Source organism: Mus caroli, unplaced genomic scaffold (genome assembly GCF_978045245.1).
Source record: "Mus caroli unplaced genomic scaffold, Mus_caroli_1 scaffold_20, whole genome shotgun sequence".
Lineage (NCBI taxonomy): Eukaryota > Metazoa > Chordata > Mammalia > Rodentia > Muridae > Mus > Mus caroli.
Window position 1 is genome coordinate 39669787 of NW_028227275.1, and position 15137 is coordinate 39684923.

At 42.4% G+C, this 15137-nt stretch overlaps 1 protein-coding gene across 2 annotated transcripts in view; it reads left to right on the forward strand.

Annotated features, from left to right (window-relative positions):
* The window catches only part of Gda (guanine deaminase), a 92066-nt gene that overhangs the window by 33933 nt on the left and 42996 nt on the right, over nucleotides 1–15137 (forward strand). The window lies entirely within an intron of this gene.

Sequence of the window (15137 nt, forward strand, 5' to 3'; positions counted from 1 at the left end):
TTGGGAAGTTTTCTTCTATAATTTTGTTGAAGATGTTTGCTGGTCCTTTGAGTTGAAAATCTTCATTCTCATCCACTCCTATTATCCGTAGGTTTGGTCTTCTCATTGTGTCCTGTATTTCTTGGATGTTTTGAGTTAGGATCTTTTTGCATTTTACATTTTCCTTGATTGTTGTGCCGATGTTCTCTATGGAATCTTCTGCACCTGAGATTCTCTCTTCCATCTCTTGTATTCTGTTGCTGATGCTGGTATCTATGGTTCCAGATTTCTTTCCTAGGGTTTCTATCTCCAGTGTTGCCTCATTTTGGGTTTTCTTTATTGTGTCTACTTCCCTTTTTAGGTCTAGTATGGTTTTGTTCATTTCCATCATCTGTTTGGATGTGTTTTCCTGTTTTTCATTAAGGACTTCTACCTGTTTGATTAGGTTATCCTGTTTTTCTTTAAGGATTTGTAACTCTTTAGGAGTGTTCTCCTGCAATTCTTTAAGGGATTTTTGTGTTTCCTCTTTATTGTCTTCTACCTGTTTACCAGTGTTCCTTTGTATTTCTTTAAGTGTGTTATTAAAGTCCTTCTTGAAGTCCTCTACCATCATCAGGAGATATGCTTTTAGATCCGTGTCTAGCTTTTCCGGTGTGTTGGGGTGCCCTGGACTGGGCGACGTGGGAGTGCTGGATTCTGATGATGGTGAGTGGTCTTGGTTTCTGTTAGTAAGATTATTAAGTTTACCTTTTGCCATCTGGTAATCTCTGGGGTTAGTTGTTGTCGTTGTCACTGTTTAAAGATTGGAGCAGAAGCTGTGTTCCACTCACCAGCAGTCTCAAAATCCTGTGGCGGGGGTCGTGGGTAGTTGGCTGTACCCCGGTGCTGGTCCAGCCGGAAGAGGCCTGTGGTCCTACTCAGGCCGGTTTTCTGCTTCCCTAACTAATGCAGTCTCTGGTCCCGAGTGCAATTGGATTGGAGCAGAAGCTGTGTTCCACTCACCATAAGTCTTAAGATCCTGTGGCGGGTGTTGTGGGTAGCTGGCGAGTGTCAGCTGACCCTGCGCCCCAGCTGCCCCGGTGCTTTTCTGACCAGAAGAGGCTTGTGGCCCTATGTAGGCCGGATTTCTCTCTCCCCAACCAGAGCAGTCTCAGGTCCCGCGTGATTGGACTGGAGCAGAAGCTGTGTTCCACTCACCAGCAGTCCCAAAATCCTGCGGCGGGGGTCGTGGGTAGCTGGCGGGTGTCAGGCAACTCTGCGCTCCAGCTATCCCGGCGCTGATCTGGCCGGATGAGGCCTGTGGCCCTACTCAGGCCGGTTTCTGCTTCCCTAACTAATGCAGTCTCAGGTCCCGCGCGCAATTGGATTGGAGCAGAAGCTGTGCTCCACTCACCAGAAGTCTTAAGATCCTGTGGCGGGTGTTGTGGGTAGCTGGCGAGTGTCAGCCGACCCTGCGCCCCAGCTGCCCCGGTGCTTTTCTGACCGGAAGAGGCTTGTGGCCCTATGTAGGCCGGATTTCTCTCTCCCCAACCAGAGCAGTCTCAGGACCCGCGTGATTGGACTGGAGCAGAAGCTGTGTTCCACTCACCAGCAGTCCCAAAATCCTGCGGCGGGGGTCGTGGGTAGCTGGCGGTTGTCAGGCAACCCTGCGGACACCTCTTTCTTCTCTCTTTGCTCTTCACTACATCTGATCACTCAAATGATTGACAAAGGGCTGTCCCTAAATGTCCCAACTTCCCACTTACCCTACCTTCTTTTCATATATGACTCTTGTTTGAAGCATCTATTGGCTGAATAACAAATTATGCACCAAATTGGTGTCTCAGAACAAAAACATTATCCTTACGACTTTTATAGGCCAGGGGTTCTTGAGAACTTCACATCTATGGCTCAGAAAGGCCATGGCCTTGTAGGTATTTGGAGGTCTGGCTGGAGCAGAGGGGTCTTCCTCCCAGTTAAGTTCATTCACACATTGTTTGTTGACTAGCTGTTTCAGGAACCCTGGGAAGTCCCATCATGTGCTCAACACCTCATTTGGAGCAGGTCAATACATTTGGCATTCTTCAGGGTCATGAAGGGCACTAGGCTCCAGTCCTTGACAGGACAGCATCAGACAATCTGTGGGCATGGTTTGGAACTTTCCCTCTCCCCTCAAAGAAGCTGAAATTTGCTTCCAGCATCCCAGCAGATGGCCATTCAGCCTCAGCACCGCACTTCAGCTACGAGAGAAGTGTGAGTCAGTGGATTTCATTTTGATCCCATTTTAATTGTTAGAAGCTTCTATTCATGAATGTGAACACTGCGACTGGCTCTTTTATTATTGAAGCTGGCTCAGCTTTATGAGATTTCTTTTTCTAGAAAGTGTGACTATGATCATCTTGACTTCTCTCTTCTTCAGAGGAAATATTGTCTGGTCCATGTAGGACTTTCGTATTTTATTTTTATGGTTTTCCTGTTCGGGTTACTTCCTCCTAAAACTATTTCCATGCATTATGTTCCTCCAAACCTGAAAGTGGATGAGCTCTGCCCTCCCGTTTTCATTGCTCACAGATTGCAGGCCCCAAAACATTGCTGTGAACATGGAAAGCATGCGGAATCTTAACAATTGGTTTCAAAAATAATGGTGATTCTGTGACCTTTGCTCTTTTCTGTTACAAGATTAAAACTGGGCTGGGATTGGTGGTACACACTTTTAATCCCAGCACTCAGGGCAAAGACAGTGGATATATTCGAGTTTGTGGCCAGCTTGGTCTTAGTAAGTTTCAGGTGAAACTCTGAAGAGGCTGGACAGACAGACAGACAGACAGACACACACACACACACACACACACACACACACACACACTTGATTTCAAACTGAAGTCCAAAAGTGTTAAATTAGAATGCATTTGGTATATTGTAACTTAAAACATTTGAAGTATAGAAAATTAAATTCTCCTTGGAGAAATAAACCACAAGTTCCAAGAATAGTTTGAACAGTGTTCATCACCACCTTCTTGCTGTGTAACTTACAGAGCGAGCATCTTTGCATCTCCTTAGCAACTTGTCATCCTGCTTTAGAAATCGGGATCATATCCTGTGAGTGTCAATATTTCTTGAGATATTTCTAAGATAGCTATAAAATATCTCTAAAATAGTTCTCTAGGAGTTCCTTTAATGTGGGAGGTGGTGTGTGTGTGTGTGTGTGTGTGTGTGTGTGTGTGTGGATGGATGTGTGTGAGTGTGAGTGTATGAGTGTATGTATGATGTATGTATGGTGTGTGTGTGTATGTATGGATGTGTGTGAGTGTATGAGTGTATGTATGATGTATGTATGGTGTGTGTGTGTTTCATGGCTATGCACATGCTAGTGGAGCCCAGAAAAGAATCACTTTAGGTGTTGTTCTTAGGTATTATCCACCTTCTTGTTTTTTAGGCAGAGTCCCTCTGGCCTGTAACTCACAAAGTAGCCTAGGTTGTCTGGCCAGGGAGCCCCACAGATCTGTCTGGCTCTCTCTTCCCAGTGTTGGAGTTACAAGTTCATGCAACCTGGCTTTGGGGGATTAAATTCAGGTCTTGCGTGCACTTTACTAACTGAGCTGTCTCCCCAGTCCCAAGTCCATGTCCTTGTTCTTAGCCAGTTTCCTATATCATTTATAAAATGTCAAAGTGGGATTTTTATTCACATCCTGTTAAATACTCTCTTATTAGACCTAGCTTCTTGCTGTCTTAAAAGCTAGATTGTGCTATTTATGGGATGAACTGCCTTTTCCAACTGTTACTCCTTTTGTATGTAAGCTGTTATCAAGAAGATGCTCCAGTGCTATGCTCCTAAGTCCATGGCCATTCTTCCCTGACCTTATCTGACAGTCCTTGAGTAGGAACTAATGGTGTTTGTAGTTGGAGATAACAGATTACTATCCCATTTTAATGAACAGAAAATCAGAACAGAGATTGCTTGTGTTAACAGAGCCAGCAAACAACAGAACCGTGCTGCAGATGTAGATTCAGTATGGTTTTACCTCCTGGAACAATCAAGTGAGGTCACTGCAGGGGAGGGAAAGAGAATTGCTGCAGTATTCACCAATGGCTGAGTTGTTAGATTGGACCAGTATTGCATCCTACCTTCCTGTAAGGTCCGTATTAGTTTCAAAGCAGCAGTGACAAAGCACCACAAGCAGAGTGGCTTAAATAACAGAAAGCCATTGTCCTCTAAAGGCAGGACATCCAAGATGCAGGAGTCAGAAACCAGGGTCGTTCTGGAATCATACAGAAAAGGGCGTGCTCCAGTCTTTCTTCCTGATTGGAGAAGACTGACTTACCTCTGTGTCTTTCACATCATCTTGCTCTATGTGTCTCTCGATCCAAAAAGATACCAATCATGTTAGATTAAGGGTCACTTCAATGACCCCTTTGTAATGTATTTATGATTGTAAAGGCCTTATTGTTAGACAAGGTCACATCCCTTACTGGGAGAGTTAGGGCTTCCACATAAGATCTGGAAAGTGGGCATCCAAATCAAATAATGGAGCTGTAAGGTAAATTTTATGCCTGAACAAATGACTGTAAGAGAAGTAAACAAGAAGGGAGCTCTTTTATCCAAGCCCCATCCTACCAAGATCATTGTGTCTACTGTGGTCCATTGCTGTGGTCAGTTCATGTCACCATTTAGGTTTTTTTTGAAAGACAGACTCAGTGCTTTTCCTGAATCGTTCCTAGTTTCGACTTGCTGAATATAGTCTCTGAAGACTTTCTATTTTTTTTTTTTTTTGGAGGCAGCTGCTGGATTTATTCACTTGTTTAATGATTTCAGGATTCAAATGCATCATTTAACTTTGTGTCTGACATTTGTGGTGAATTTTGCTCAATGCTCAGTGCTAATTTGATACCATCTGAGCAGTTTTCCTTCTTCCATAGTTGGTTAAGGCATCAAGGGATTCCAAATGCAGGAAGCAAAAATTAGGGTGTAACATTTTGTATGTCAAAGCAATTTGCAGTATGTGAAGTGCATCCAAGTGTTGAGCAGAGTCCCACCTGCTTGGAAAGCCGAGGGGCAGAACATGATCTGACTTCAGATGGCTGGTCTAGGGTGTTAGTGCTTAGCTCGCATTCTGTATTCCCCTCCTGTGGTTTTTCTTTCTGGTCCTATGGCTAGTCCACAGATATTCAATGTCTGTGTATCATAAGAAACAAATCCTGAGTTTTTTAAGAGAAAATAGTGTTTTGCTGAATACTAGAAAATTTGCTCGTGCTCACATAATATTGGTAAATTTATTTGATTTTAAGTGAGTCTTCTTTTTCATGAACACATTTAATAGAAGAAAGGATGCCTGGCGTGGTGGCTCATGCCTTTAATTCCAGCACTCGGGAGGCAAAGGCAGGCGGATTTCTGAGTTCGAGGCCAGCCTCGTCTACAAAGTGAGTTCCAGGACAGCCAGGGCTACACAGAGAAACCCTGTCTGGAAAAAAAAAAAAAAAAGAAAAGAAAGGACACTTTCTGTCTGTGTTAGGGGCAGTGACTAGTAGAAGTACTAGTCCTAAGAAGTGGAAGTATGGCTGTATAGACTTTTGGGCTGTTCTATGGGGGAGAATGTGGAAGAGTTCAAAACTCTGAACTGGAAAAGCAATTGGATGCTTGAAACAGAGCTTAATGGGCCCTTCTACAAGATGCTGAGAAAATCTGGGTAATAAAGAGACCACGACCATGAAGTTTCAGAGGGGTTCGAAGACTGTATCAGGGACTGGGGGAAGAGCTATTTAAATACTGTTTGGCTAAGAAGCTGGCTTCAGTTAGTCTATGTCTTGAAGACTGGCGTGCTTAGTTTAAAGATAATGGACTGATGTTGTTGACAGAGGAAATTTTACGATGGGAGGGTATTTAGACTGATGGTAAAGTAGCAGCTGTAACCGTCGGAGAGTTGAATTGTAGAGAAACCACCCTCACTATACCAGGAGAATGGAAAAGCATCCCAAGGGCAGAACTCTGTGCTTTGAAGGAGGTTCCATCTTGTGAAGATTCGCTTTTATTTTAAAGAAGGAAGCTGGGGCTGCAGAGATTGCTAGCAGTTCAAAGCACTGATTGCTCTTCCAGAGGACCTGGGTTTGACACTTAGCACCTACATGGCTCACGTTTCTTTTTTCTAACTCCAGTTCTAGGGGCAATCTGATGTCCTTTGCTAGCCTCTGAGAGTTCCAGCCATGACATGGTATACAGATATACACAAAGGCAAAACAACCACACACATTAACTAAATAAAATAAAATAAAATGTAACAAAACCTCTAAATTAAAGGGGTTTTCTTGTGTCATAAAAGCAGCTGTCTAGCAGTGTTTCCCAGGAGTTATCAGACAGATATTGATGTAGCTGTGGTCCTTGGGGGGTGGGACCTGGGTATACCTTGAACTGATAGCAGAACTTGCCACTAAATATCAGCCATATGGTTCTGCTTTTGAAGATAGGAAAGATTCAGGATTGAGGGTTCATGGAGAACACATGGAGCCAGGCTATGTGTGACAGAATTTGAATCCCCGTGGAGAGATCCTGAAAGATCACTGAGTACAGCTGTGAAGATGAAGCCTCAGTTGTAGTTGAGACCCCAGGGTATAGGGGGATGCCAGAACTACGGGACATATACCATCAAGAACCGTGGGCTGAGTAGATCTAGACTGAGAAAGCGCTTATTCTTCAGAAAGCAGGGAGAAGGAATAAGGCTGCCGGAACTTGTGAAGGCCAGTTAACTCCATTACAAGCCTTAGATGCTAGATACAGAGCTGTGGGGGTTGATGTGTTGACTTTGCCACCCTTTGCTGTGTTCCAATCCTTTCTTTTTAGAAACAGGAAGGTTTAGTCTGTGTTGTTATATGTTGGGAGTCTAAAACATGGCTTTGTTTCCATAGGCGCTCAGAGCTAAGAGACTTCAGGGTTTTTGTTTTGTTTGAGGTGGGGGTGGGGGGAGTTGAGAGACTTCAGGCTTTTAAAATTGGAAGTTTTAAGACCATGGGGACTTTTAAAAAGTGGACTGTGTTATATGTTGTCTTAGTTAGGGTTTTACTACTGTGAACAGACACCATGACCAAGGCAAGTCTTATAAAAACAACATTTATTTGGGGCTGGGTTACAGGTTCAGAGGTTCAGTCCATTATCATCAAGATGGGAGCATGGCAGTCTCCAGGCAGGAATGGCGCAGACAGAGTTGAGAGTTCTACCTCTCCATCCAAAGGCTGCTAGTGGAAGACTGACTTCAGGGCAACTAGGGTGAGGATTTTAAGCCCACACCCACAGTGACACACCTACTCCAACCAGGTCACACCTATTCCGAGAAGGCCAAACCTCAAAATGGTGCCACTCCCTGGCCCAAGAATATACAAACCATCATATATGTTATGAGACAAACACAAGACTTTTGGGACAATGGGTGGAAGGTTATGGCTTCAAGGGACATGTTTGTGTGCAAAGTTGACAAGAGGTAAAGTTGTGATGTTTAAAGTCTCTACTTGATACCATTAAGAATCTCTGGGGATGAAAATCTCAGTGAAGGATTGTCTAGACTAAATTGGCCTGTGTGCCTGTCTGTGGTGGACTGTGTCGATTACATTAATTGAGATGGGAAGAACCACTCAGTGTGGGTGGTCCTATTCCCTAGTCAGGGGATGCTGAAATGTGTTATCCTGGAGAAAGAGATTGAGTGCAAACAAGCCTGTTTGTATGCTTTGTTCTCTGTTTCTGATCATAGATATAATGTAACCAGCTCCCTCGGGCTCCTGCTACTATGATTTCCCACTGTGGCAGACTGTCCATGTGCTAGTAATTTCTTTTTTAATCCACTTGACACAATATCGAGTCATCTGTGAAAAGGGAAACCTCAACTGAGAAAGTGTTTCCGGCAGATTAGCCCATAGGCTAGTCTGTGGGGGATAGTTTGGTTAATGACTGACAGGGGACAGCCTAACTCAATGCAGGAAGTACCACCTCTGAGCAGGTGGTCCTCAGTTTTATAGGAAATCAGGCTGAACAAAGCATGGTAGATAAACCAGCAAGCAGCATTCTGCTGTAATCTCAGTGTCAGTTGTGGTTGTTCGTATAATAGTTAATTAATAAATTCAACATTCCAGATGCTGCTTCTCCTCCAAGTCCCTCCCTCCCAGAGTCCTTTCCCTCATGCCCCCTCCCTTCCTCCTCTAAGAGAGTGGGGTGTAGCCCCCTAGGTTTCTCCCCACTCTGGCACATTGAGTCTCAGCTTGATTGAGCACATCTTCTACCAAGGCCAGACAAGGCAGCCATGAAGCCTGAGCTGCCTACCTGATACTTATGTGCCAGGGGACTCGTTCCAATCCATGTATACCCATTCCAATCCCTTTGGTTGGTGGCCTAGACTTCTGAGAGCTCCCAGGAGTGGAGGTTTGTTAACTCTTTTGGTCTTCCTGTGAGGTTACCATCTCCTTCAGGGCCTTCCATCCTTCCCCAATCTTTTCTGTGTTTCTGACCTCCATCTAATGTGTGACTGTGTGTATCTGCATCTGTTTCAGTCCACTGCTGGGTAGAGCCGGTCAGAGGTCAGTTATGCTAGGCTCCTGTCTCTGTGCATAACAGAGTATTATTAAAAATGCTAGGAATGGTCTGCTTATGCTCCTGCCTTGGCTTCTGTCAGTGGCAGACAATGATCAGATATAAGCCAAATAAACCCTTTCTTCCCCAAGTTGGTTTTGGTCAGTGTTTTATCACAACGAAATAAGACAAACTGTAAGTTTGGTTTATGCTTTAAGTCAGCTGACTTCTCTCACGTTGATTTCATCAGAGTATTTCATCACAACGACAAGAAACTAAGACATTCTTCCCATTGAAATCCTTCGTTGCACCCATTCTAAACATTGGTGACAAAGCCTTACATAATAATAACCATGAAGATTAGGAAATTAATGTTGGTGTAATTCTGCTACACAACAAGATCCCCTTTGAGCCTTCCTCATGGTCTCAATAATGTCCTTAAATATCCCTTCCTCCCTCTGGTGCAGAATTGGCTCCAAAATCCCAAGTCCCACTTGTGTGCCACACTTCACTTGCTTTTCACCTGGGCCAAGTCTTGGTCTTGCTTCATAGTTTATGTGCCAGATACTTTTCAAGAATAAGAACTCTTCCACTGACCCTCAGGTTGGTTTGCATGTTTCCTCATGATGAGCTTCAGATGATACATGTGAGAAGGATGTCAGAATCAATGTGGCGTTCCCAGTGCGTCATGTCAGAAGGTGGTGGTGTGTCCTGCTATTGGCGATGATGATGTTAGCAATGTGGGTGGTCTTTGCCATGTTTCTTCACTGTGAAGCTATTATTTTCTTTGTAAAAATAAGTGTTATAGAAAGGCACTTCTTTGATAATTATTTGAGTATCCTGTTGTGCAACCAAATTTCAGATCCAGGTTTTAGCATTTAGTTTCATAATGGATTTTAAAGGCTTATTTTTCAACGAATTCCCTTCATGTTTTTGTATTGCAGTTTATTTACCGGTCTACTGAAGAGTGTATGGTTGTGTCTCCCTAAACTTAAAATATTTAGTATTTGAGCTTCTGGAGAACTTTTTGTTTTTTAAATCACCTCTAGTTTCTATTGCCAGTCAAGCAATCAACTGCCTGGAACAGTCTCTAGGCAGATGATTTAGCCCAGCAAATACTCCTGTTTGTTCTGCACCTGGGATGATCACATAGCCTGGTGGTCTGCCCTCCTATTTACAAAAAGAATATTAGATCAGAAAATCTAAGCCCTTCGTGGTACTCTTTGGTGCCGTCGTGATAATTTTCAGTTCACTCTGCCTAGATAGGCTGACTTTCGTTTTTCAAACCATATCTTACTCTTCCATTAATCAGTTTGACCCGAATTACATGAATATACCAATGTTTGTCTTTGCCAAGTGTTTTAGCAGTCTCTGAAGTATAATATCTTTCTTTCATCTGGTCCCATCACAGTGACTTGAGTAGGATTTGGGGATGAGTACAGGCACATGCTACCTCCTTTTGTTGCATAGCTGAGCTATTTCACAATTATCCAGAAGTTTATTCTAGGTCATGGCCACAAGCCTTTTGCCCAAATTTTCCATCTGGTGTTTGGAGCCTGTATCTTGCAGGGACTCGTGTCATAATTGTGTCATAATCTGATAGTTATTATTTATCTGCCTTCGGCTTAAGTCTTTCTGACATCATTAGTGCTCATCCTACATAGCCCTCATTCCACATGAGAGACACTTGGACTTGTTTACTTAACAGAAGGGAATCAAGTTGCTCATCTGGACAACTAAGGGTCTGGCTGAGAGAGCCTCTGCTGGCTGGAACTTGCTATGGTTTCAGGAAACCTTGGTTTTAGTGATCCGTGTATGTGATTGACAGCTTGCCTAGAATGAAACCATGGCCTGTAAGGAGGAAGGCCTATGGGCCTTGCCAGGCTCTTGAATGAACAATCAAGCAAATGGCATCCTAAACCCTGAAAGTCTAGAGGTAAGGAAGCCACTGAACCAGGAAGAATGCATCAACCATATTTTCCTGCAGATTTCTAGAGATTTCCTAAAAAATAAACCCCGAAGGCTGACCATGACTTACAATGTGTGCTTATCTTTGGTCTGGATTCCTTCCACTTGTTTCCCTAGTGTTGAGCTGGGTGTCCACTAGTATGTTTGTAGTTTCTGAACATATTGGACACACCCCGTATTAATCTTTTGGTGCCCTCAGGGGATTCAGGTTACTCACCCTCACGTCAGGAGAAGCCATGCTTAAGAAGCATCCCTCCGAGAGACCATTGCATATGTCCTACTGTCTGTCTGTTGTTCACTTTCCATTACAGCATGTCATGATAATGCCATATGTGTTATACACACCACGAATTGATTGCTCCCAACCCCTTCGATAATGCTGTTTAACAAGAGGTCCACAGACAGTATTGGATGGACGAAAATGCAAATAAGAACAAGATAAAAGTTCTCCCAACTCACAGTTCTGATAACATTGACCATATGCCTTCAGCTGCAGTGCCTCTTTCTGCTTTTCACTTCCTCACCTCTGTTCCTGCCCCTTCCATCCCTTTTTTTTCCACTTGATATCTATCAGGTACCAATTCCTTCCTCTTACTGTCAGATTCTGACCTTTCCTGCCTGTACCACTGTTCCTCCCTCTGATGCAGTGGGAGAAGGGCTTCACTGTGTTCCCCCAAACATCCCCTTCTTACTCCTTATCTATCTGGGCATATTTTAACTCCCCAGCCACATAGGCTCTGTGTATAGAGACTAGACATCCACATACATATCTGCATGTGCACCCATATCCACACACTATACCATATTATCAAAAGTGTCATTATAAATCCATGCTATCTAGTAATCTAGATTTTAAACAGATTCTTTAACATTACATTGTTATTGAAAATATTTAATCTGAATCCTGTGTTTCTACCCCGTCTTTGACCATTTAGTTCACAGGTAAAAACACACATAACCTTTATATTTATCATAAGCCTTAATCAGCTCTATAATCAGCACTAGAACTGGGCAGATATCTATCCTCTATGCTATTATGTCTATTTCCCAGCTAATAATCCCATTATATAACTTGCCATGTTTTATCTGGGCTGCCCTTACCCAACTTTGCCAACCCACATGGCCATTATTTTAAGATTCTCACCCCATGGTGGCTTCTCCTCTCTTCTTTCTTCTTCTCTTCCCCCTTCTCATGGTCTCTTCCAGTCCCAAAGCCAGAAGCACCAAGCCCCACCTATCCCAATTTTGCCCAACTACAGGCTGTGTGCATCTTTATTCACCAATCATAAATAACTTGGGGACAAGGTCACATATGATTTGGGTCTACATGTGAACTGTCTCATCTCTTGGGCAACTAGGTTTTGGGGACCTGCACTTAGCATTACAATACATAGCAACAGACCAGACCTCAACATTGTATAAAGGATAATTTTCCATTCAGCCAATATGTCTTCATTATTTTAATCATTGTTCTGCTTTGTTGTATCTAGCTAGTCCTCTCTGACTTTGAAATAACTGTCTTTCACTATGTGTGGTGTATACTTTGAGGTGAGATGGAGTGAGAGATAGTTTTGTAGAGAGAGTAGCTATAAAACCAGCACCGTGAATGCCTATACTATGAGTTCCCAGGAGAGATACTCTTCACTCTTAAAAAAAAGAGTTTTAAAAAGCAGTATAAGATTTTAAACTTTTAAACCCTGGTGGTATGCATGACTTATTGGATAGAGATATGTAGAGTCCAATATTTCTAGCATTTAAAAAGTATTCACTCCTTCAAATTAAACCATGATATGATAACATGTACCTTTAATTTTAGCACTTGGGAGGTGGAGGCAGGCTGATCTAAGAGTTCAAGGTCAGCCTGGTCAACATAGCAATTCTGGACATGCCAGGGTGACATAGTGAGCCCAAAATATAGACTTTCTCTTTTTCCCCTCTTATTTACTTATTTATTTACATCCCAAATGGTGTTCCTCTCTCCTAGTCCTCCCCCCAGAGTCCCTCCTCCTTTCCCTCCTCTTCTATTCCTCTGAGAGGATGGGCCCCTCCCCTAGGCATCCCCTGACTCTGGTGTATCATCAAGTCTCTGCAGGATTAGGAGCGTCTTCTCCTACTGTAATCCTGTTGGGGAATGGATTCTACAGTTAGGCAATAGCTTTAGGGAGAGCCCTGCGATACCCACATGGAGACTGAGCTGCATGTCTGCTACATATGTTCTAGGAGCCTTGGTCCAACTCGTGTATGCTTTTTGCTTGGTGGCTCAGTTTCTGAGGGCTCCCAGAGGCCCATGTTAGTTGACAGCTGGTCTTCCTGTGTGGTTCCCCTCCCTTTCAGAGCTTTCAGTCCTCCAACTCTTCTGTAAGAGTGCTTGACTTCCATACAGTGTTTGGCTGGCTGTGGGTGTCTTTATCTGTTTCAGTCAGCTGCTGGATAGAGCCTCTCAGAGGATGGTTGTGCTAGGCTCCTGTCTGCAAGCATAACAGACTGTCAGAGATTGGCACTTGCCTGTGGAAGTGGTCTCAAGTTGGGCTGGTTCATGATTGGCCATACCTTCAGTCTCTGCTCCATCTTTGTTCCTGCATTTCTTTTAGACAGGAAAAATTTTGGGTCAAAAGCTTTGTGGGTGGGTTGGTGTCCTTATCCCTCCACTGGGGGTCCTGCCTGGGTACAGGAGGTGGATTCTTTAGCTTCCATATCCCCACTGTTGTGCATCTTGGCTAAGGTCACACACATTGACTTCCAGGAGCTTCCTCCATCTCAGGAGTCTGGGACTTCCTAGAGATTCCAACCAACCCCTAACCCACAGCAGCTGCACATTTCCAGGCATTCTCCTGCCCCTCTGCCCCTCTTTGCTGTCTCTCCCCATATCTGATTTTCTTCTCTTTTATGGTTTGAAATGTATACAGTTCCCCTTCCCCTACCGAGTTCGACTTCTGGACTAATTCCATACACAGTTTTAATCTAATGCACTGCATTTTCTTCTTGGAAGTCTTATTGAACAATTATCACTATAACACTCATGGCATAAACTGTAATTTCCCAGGAACAAGAGAACATTTTAAAATGCCTGTTATATGTATTGAAAGGTAATTTGTTACATGCAAATAAAAAGATATTCCCTTCAATTACATAATGGATCAGTGGTTATTTTTGGTTGGAAGCATTAATTAGAGGCAGCATAATTTTTCTTATTTTCTACTTTTCTAGATATAAATGATGAAAACCATTTTTATATAAATCAGAAGAATGGGAATAGAAGCATTTTTATTGTAGCATTATTGAGTCATTCCTTGAACTTTTAAATTATTTGGTTAAAAATATATTAATTGTTAAAGTTATTTTTAATCCTCTATTGGGTGATAAACAATTCATCTGCCAGTCAGCTGGTTCTGTTGACAGCAAAGGCCACAGACCTAAAGAAGTGTCACTGAGTGCCAGGCATAGGAGATTATGTATTACATAATATATTACCATATATGTTTGATTCTGTGAGATTCCATTTATTGAGAAAAGCCACTGTGTGCTGAGAACTTCCCACAGGGGCAACAGAGCCTGCCTTAGTTTCCCCGTTTGGCTTATATCTCTCCAGAATAATTTTTTCATTTTTATTTTGCTCAAAAACATTTATTCCTGGGCTGGAGAGATGTCTCAGCAGTTAAGAGCACTGACTGCTTTTCCAGAGGTCCTGAGTTCAATTCCCAGCAACCACATGGTGACTCACAACCATTTGTAATGGGATCTGATGCCCTCTTCTGGTGTGTCTGAAGACTGTAACAGTGTACTCACATATATACAATAAATAAATATTTGAAAAAAAGAATAGCTTAAAAACATTTTATTCTTAATATGTTTCAAATATTTATATATAAGTTTTTATTATACTACTTATTTATGAACTTTATAATAGATTGATTTTGAAATGGTATTGGTAAATTCTAACTTTATGGCTTTTAAAATAATTATGTGATAGGCTTCTATGAGTATAGATTCTTCCTTTTTAAATGTTTATTGTTTCAAGTATATCTTTATAATCATCTAATTATTTTAATTTAGGACTTACTTCTAACCAGTATCACATTTTTATAAAAGGCATGTATCAATGAACAAAGAAGTGAATGTTTTCTTTTCAGTTACACAAATTATTGTGCCCTGAGGTGTAATGCCTTAATTCTCACTCCACTAGGTAAACAATTTTTATTTTCTAGATGTTTTTCAAATTTTAGTTTTTAATGAAACACCTTCTTTCTCATAATTTTGCATCTAAAACTGAAACAGGAAGGGCTTAAGGATCTAGCTTGGTGGTAGAGCCCAACACAGCAAAACAAAGCAAGCAACAACAACGAACAGGCAGAATATTTTCTGCATTCTAACCATGTGACTTCCTATGTTTTCTTGGTAAGCAATCTCCTTGATAAAGCCTTCACAGTGTGCAAAATAGGCATAGACATACTTGACCATTTACTGTGTACTGAGCATTTGCTAATTTCAATATCAAAATTATCATATTTAGTCTCCACAGTAGCCTTATAAAACATGAGGCAGTGTTTCTCCTAACAGCCTAACAGCAGACTCTTTCTTACTAGGTTCAAGTTGGGTGTTTTTCCTACAATCACTTTAGTGAAGGAAGGGTAGACCCCCCTTGTCCTTGTCAGAATGAGTCTTCGGA